The following is a 7,185-nucleotide window of genomic DNA, read 5'->3' as shown; positions in this document are numbered from 1 at the left end:
CCTATAAACTATGCAAGAATAGAGAGGCTTAATTGGATGTGAAGAACTTTGAAGGATTACAGAAAGACTTGAAAAACTCAGAGGGGTTTTGAAGATTGGGGCAAGAAAAATTCAAAGTAAAAGTTTAAAGAAATGAGAGGGAGACCTATTTAAGGATTCACGGCGATGGTTCAAAGGCACTAGTGGCCGACCGCCATCTGACAGTCATTAATGATTTTGGAAACTGTACCGACGGGACGTTTCGGTCGCTTACGTCGCTTACATCACAAGGATGACGTCATGATGGATCGAGGTACAAAATCGAAGGCTCAATTCGTTTCTTCTCATTACATTCCAAGAAATGAGGGGACTATCTGTATACGGTTAAAACCGGGCCTACCCGATTATTCTATTTGATCGAGATAAGGGAACTGCATCGAGGGGTAGCCTGGTAACGAATCAAACTAGAGCACGAAGATGAGGCATCGAGTCCGAGGATCGAGGTGCCTGCCGAGATCGAGGTCAACGACGACCAAGACCAGATGTGACAGACTTCGAACAAAGCATAGTAACGGAAAGACGAGATATCCGTGACTGACCGGAGATCATGGCGTAAATCTCGAAACAGGTCAAATCAAGGGCGGTTATTTAGTTAATCATGGGATTTACTTCTATAATTAGAATTGTATCATAACTAGGACTTCTCTGCTATATAAAGAGGGCCCTAATTATTTTATAACCATCTTACATTCACGAATATCAAAGCAATATAATATTTCTCAGCTTACTTTCTTGTTCATCAGCTTATTGTGCCTTTAACTATTCTTGCATAACTAGCTCAAGGGTGTCCGAGCTCGAGGGCTCTGTCCAAACGCTGGTTTGCTTTATATTATTATCAATTTGCATCACTTATCTTTACGTTTATCAATTAGTATTAGGTGAAATCACATATCCTTAAAATCATATTATATGATAATTATTATCCAATTTTTAGGGTAAATACATATATTAAGAATTTATTTAATTGACACATCGGATTGATTATTTTCTTTTTCGCTTAAATATAGACGATGGTTGAGAGTAAATGCGTGCCCTTTGTCCCCAAATGGAACTTAGGTGATATAAGTGTTGTGTTGTCCCAATTTTGCTGATATAGCGCGGGCAACAATCCACCTGTTACGTTTAATACAGTAATTTCAAAAGAGAAGCAATATCAAATTTTGGCGTGTCTAAAATCTCAATTGCAATTGGTTATTAAAAGCACTAAATTTTTTATACGTCAGAGTTTTAGTGGTTAAATAATTCAATTGAATCTATATGTCACTGATTTAAATAGTATATGCAATGCATATTACTAGTAAAATAAAGGAGGACAACTTTTCTAAAAAGGAGAAAAGGAGACATGAGTTGATGTTGGAAAAGCAAAAAGATTGATAGAGAGGGATAAAGTAGTGACTTTGGCTTGACTTGGTTTGGATTTTGGAGGTTCCAATAAAACTTTTGAAAATTCATTGTAAATTGAAAAGAAAACAAAAGAGTGGTGGGGCAATCCATACAGAGACAAAAGCTGTAAAGGGAAGGGGCAGATTTTTATACAACTTGGGCACCACCATTTCACCCTAATTAGATTTACATTATCGACAACGTGTGAGGCACCTATATATATTGGGTTTATATATGTATAGTTAAAATATTTGAAATGTATATTTACATTAAGTTTTCACGTATTGTTGTCACAAATTAGTCAATAAAATTGTACATCAAAAATTACAACAGCTTAGAATTCTAAATCCGCTTTTGTTGACATGGTTGGGTTTTTTGTTCTGTTGCAATATGCGACTTAGATTACGGAAATTGGGCTCCATTTATGCCATCAAAGAACTCCTTATGTGGATTGGCACTTTACCAAACAAGTAAGACCATTTCTGTCCACACTAAAAGGGAAGCTGACAAATAAAGGAATGCAGGGTGGGTAGAATAATGCACCATTATGCACCTTTCTACTTTTTCTAAATTATTCTTTAAATTTCTTTTAAAAGTTTGGAAATCAATCAAATTGAAAGGTAAATAAAGAAGTAAATGATGAATATGAATTTCTAAAGTACTTTGTCTATTCCAATTTTCATGCTCAGCTAAGCTTTAAATCGTATAAGTGAGTGGGAGTAGGGAAGCAGGAAGAACAAATCATGAGTCAAAAGTTAAAAAGAATTTCAAGTACATGCTTTCTCATCATATATTCTTTTTCTACTTGCCACCTACCAGCATAACAAGCACAATCTTAACACTCAACTTTTTCCTTTCGTTTTTTTGGTTCAGTAGGTCACGGATATTGTGGATGGACCATAAGTTTGATTGGAAAAGATGAAAAGTAATATTAAGTTAATTTGTAGTTGAGACCAGATGTCCAGGTGAATATTATCTTCCCCTTTTGAGTAATATTCTCTGTGTGAAAGTAAATTATAGGGACACTATAAACTTGTCAATTTATGGGAATAAACGGAAGGATCAATATAGTAAAATGATAAATCACACACGTGCAACCAACAAAAGCTTTAAGTTTATTGATACTGATAGGAGTTTCTTTTACACAATAGATGTAAATATAAAAATTTTGGAAAAAAGAAGAAAAAACTACATACGCATAGGGATACTTTTGGAAAAAAGAAGAAAAAACTACATACGCATAGGGATACTGCATACATTGGAGTTTGGGCTACAACTCTCATAAGGCCCAAATCCAGCACTTGCGATCTGTCAATGGTTCAAAAATAGCCAGATTTACAAGTGATCGTTCAAAAATAGTCACAGTTTCAAAAGTAATCGAAATTTAGCCACTTTATATAAAGATAAATCTGAACGAAAATACTGGGCAAAATCCAGAAAAATACTCCAGCATAATATACTGGAGTTCCAGTATAATATACCGGTCCAGCATAATATACTGGAGTTTGGAGCACTGATGCTCCAGTCTCCAGTATATTATACTGGAGCCAGCAAAGTATACATTATAATATGCTGAAAGTTCATACACAAGTGCATCAAATTCCAGCATATTATGCTGGACCGGTCTCTATTGCAGCAAAATAGTGGTTATTTTTTAATGACTTGGCAAACGCTGGCTATTTTTGAATGTCCAGTCTGAAAATTGGCTAGATCCTGCAATTTTAACTATTGTTTAGATGGACTAAGGCACAAACACTGATAGTTGGTCGGATGTAAATCTATGAATACCACCAACCCTAGCATGCAATACTCTGCAGCTCACATGCTACATTTTATCCCACATCGCAAGAAGTAATCAGTTATTGGCACTTTATAATGCTCCTTTGCCCAAACAAAGGGCACGAACTTACTTGAACAGAATCTGTTCTATAGGCTCGTACCACTGTATCCTTGAGTTCTAAGGAGACAGAAAATCAAGTCTGGTTGATGAAGTATGGCTATGAGTCCAGAGCGTGATTAATAGCTTCCTATGGTCCCTAGTGGCCATGGAGCTGTAGAGGATCGTTCTTAGCTCTATTTTCAGGCCTGAGATGGCCTCATAGCTGTCTGACAGACTCATTATCTTTTTTGCTCTATTTTCTTTTTCAATTCACCTGCAGCAGACAGATGCTTAAACGAAGAATATCAAATGGCCGCCTCTTTTTTCGTCTGCAAATTTGAAAAGCATGAGCTGGGAATCTGTAGCACTGACTCTTTCATCGCCTCAATTTGGAAACTAGGAAGAGTTGCTCTAAATCAATTTTGAGCATGTTAGAATTTTAGGAGTCGTATGAACATGGATGAAAAAACTAAGAAACCAACAAATAGGGTAAAGAAGCTATTATCCATTGGTTATGTTCAACAATTATACTATCCCTTCAATCCTCAACCAAGAAAAAGAAGTGAAGAATTACTGAGCAAAACGTTAAACCATACACAGCCATCAAAACGAAACAAAATAAATTTGGATTCAGTTTTCACTATCGCCTTAAACTTTTGGGGTAGTATTTTTGTTTGACCAAAAAGTGTAAAGCCTTTTTGTTAAACTAATTAAATAAGAGAATAATGGGTAAATCCTAGTTAAACATAATAAATCCTACATCTGTAACTGGTTACACAAATAACGTTGAATTGCGTTTAAACTAATTGAATACAATGGATATTAAATGGCACAGTTACAAGCATGTGGTGAGGAAATGATGATCAATAAATATATTAAATGACAATAAATAAGTCCAGAGCGTGATTAATAGCTTCCTATGGTCCCTAGTGGCCATGGAGCTGTAGAGGATCGTTCTTAGCTCTGTTTGCAGGCCTGGGATGGCCTCATAGTTGTCTGACAGACTCATTATCTTTTTTGCTCTATTTTCTTTTTCAATTCACCTGCAACAGACAGATGCTTAAACGAAGAATATCAAATGGCCGCAAAATCGTCTGCAAATTTGAAAAGCATGAGCTGGGAATCTGTAGCACTGACTCTTTCATCGCCTCAATTTGGAAACTAGGAAGAGTTGCTCTAAATCAATTTTGAGCATGTTAGAATTTTAGGAGTCGTATGAACATGGATGAAAAAACTAAGAAACCAAAAAATAGGGTAAAAAAGCTATTATCCATTGGTTATGTTCCACAGTTATACTATCCCTTCAATCCTCAACCAAGAAAAAGAAGTGAAGAATTACTGAGCAAAACGTTAAACCATACACAACCATCAAAACGAAACAAAATAAATTTGGATTCAGTTTTCACTATCGCCTTACACTTTCGGGGTAGTATTTTTGTTTGACCAAAAAGTGTAAAGCCTTTTTGTTAAACTAATTAAATAAGAGAATAATGGGTAAATCCTAGTTAAACATAATAAATCCTACATCTGTAACTGGTTACACAAATAACGTTGAATTGCGTTTAAACTAATTGAATACAATGGATATTAAATGGCACAGTTACAAGCATGTGGTGAGGAAATGATGAGCAATAAAAATATTAAATGACAATAAATAAGTCCAGAGCGTGATTAATAGCTTCCTATGGTCCCTAGTGGCCATAGAGCTGTAGAGGATCGTTCTTAGCTCTGTTTGCAGGCCTGGGATGGCCTCATAGCTGTCTGACAGACTCATTATCTTTTTTGCTCTATTTTCTTTTTCAATTCACCTGCAACATTCAGATGCTTAAACGAAGAATATCAAATGGCCGCCTCTTTTTTCGTCTGCAAATTTGAAAAGCATGAGCTGGGAATCTGTAGCACTGACTCTTTCATCGCCTCAATTTGGAAACTAGGAAGAGTTGCTCTAAATCAATTTTGAGCATGTTAGAATTTTAGGAGTCGTATGAACATGGATGAAAAAACTAAGAAACCAAAAAATAGGGTAAAGAAGCTATTATCCATTGGTTATGTTCCACAGTTATACTATCCCTTCAATCCTCAACCAATAAAAAGAAGTGAAGAATTACTGAGCAAAACGTTAAACCATACACAGCCATCAAAACGAAACAAAATAAATTTGGATTCAGTTTTCACTATCGCCTTACACTTTCGGGGTAGTATTTTTGTTTGACTAAAAAGTGTAAAGCCTTTTTGTTAAACTAATTAAATAAGAGAATAATGGGTAAATCCTAGTTAAACATAATAAATCCTACATCTGTAACTGGTTACACAAATAACGTTGAATTGCGTTTAAACTAATTGAATACAATGGATATTAAATGGCACAATTACAAGCATGTGGTGAGGAAATGATGAGCAATAAATATATTAAATGACAATAAATGTAAATAGATGGAATAATTCACCCAAATATTGAATTAGGTGGATGATTTTTCTCTCTGATAATGATGTAAGACAAACAAACACTGGAATATAAGGGGCTTTCTCGAATCTGATGCGAGGAAGTCCGAGATGAACAACAAATCGAATCTTTATGGAAATGCAATATTTGTAATCTACTTGAGAGTCAACTTTTTATGAGAGAACTTATCATATAGGATATTACATACTCCCTTCTTCTCTCTCTATTCCCTTTTATATGAGACATATCTCCTACCTAACTGAAAGTACAAGTGCATAGAATATTCTGTGGAATATTCCCCTAAAATATCTCACTACTAAACTAGTCGTTAGGGCCGATCTGAGTACTCGACCTCGACCCTAGCTACTCAACTCACCAATAGGTTCCTTCCACCTTGAGCACGACCTCGGTCTAGTCGGCTCTTGGCAATCCTCTCTTGGACAAGATACCCTTGGTTAGGTTTTGACCCATACAGTTAGTCCTTGTGCCCGTCGTGGTTGTTTTTTGGATGATCTCGATGGGCGGACTTCGCCAGTTGCCACTTGAGAAATCTGGGCATGCTGGCCGAGGAGTAACCTTTTTATGGCGAGGTGACGACGTGGAACTTTAAGAGCCACATCTGACCATTACGTTAGTTTGAAATGACATCACTTCATCATGCTTCATTATGGCGCATGTTCCCGATACGTTACGTCATTTCCCGCGCCTCTTCAGTTTTGAAATCAATGTGGCGGCATTTGGCTTTCTCGATTAGGGTGCCAGTATTCTTATAAATAAGGATGAGAACTTCTCATTTGAACTGCTGCATTTCTTAAGCATCTGAAACTTCAAGCTTCCCCTTCTTCTTTTCAGAATTCTTGCATCTTCATCTCTCCCTTCTCTTAGCATTTTCTGTTGTTGTTACCCCTTTCACATTTGCATTTTCTCCCTATATACGTGACAGAAAAATGGCTAGTACATCTTCTAACCGTGTCCCATTGACCGTGGACATGCCTTCTCATGAAGAAAGAGTGTCCATTGTAGAAGATGAGAGTTTCCCCACTGTGGATAAGATAGTTCCACATTCGGGGAGGACCAGGTCGGACTTTTCGAAGCGACCTGAAAATGATCCTGAGCCCGTCGTTTCTGAGATGGATGCGGCGGCACTTGTTGCATTTAGGGATAAATGGAGAATTCCAGGCCACATCGAACTTATCTCGGCTAGTAACGATGTGGTGTAGATACATCGCCCAGGATACTGCGCATTCTACGCGTATCCATTTATCGTCGGTTATACTCTCCCTCTTCCTTCCTTGGCGGAGGACTTCTACCGCTATTATGGCATTTGCCCGGCTCAACTTTCCCCATACATCTATAAGCTTTTCCTTATGCTTATTAAATATGCAAAACTAGCCAACCATGGGATCTCTCTCCATCATCTACTTCATCTCTTCGCCCCAAG

General features: G+C 36.9%; 1 non-coding gene across 1 annotated transcript; it reads left to right on the top strand.

Moving 5' to 3' along the window:
* Positions 1-3,322: 3,322 nt before the first annotated feature.
* On the top strand, positions 3,323-3,538 carry LOC138886659 (small nucleolar RNA U3). The gene has a single exon (XR_011405708.1). It is a non-coding gene; the product is annotated as a small nucleolar RNA U3 (small nucleolar RNA).
* Positions 3,539-7,185: the final 3,647 nt, after the last annotated feature.

This window comes from Nicotiana sylvestris, chromosome 2 (genome assembly GCF_000393655.2).
Source record: "Nicotiana sylvestris chromosome 2, ASM39365v2, whole genome shotgun sequence".
NCBI lineage: Eukaryota > Viridiplantae > Streptophyta > Magnoliopsida > Solanales > Solanaceae > Nicotiana > Nicotiana sylvestris.
The sequence above is the reverse complement of the archived record's forward strand: the minus strand, read 5'-3'. Positions and strand labels throughout refer to the sequence as shown.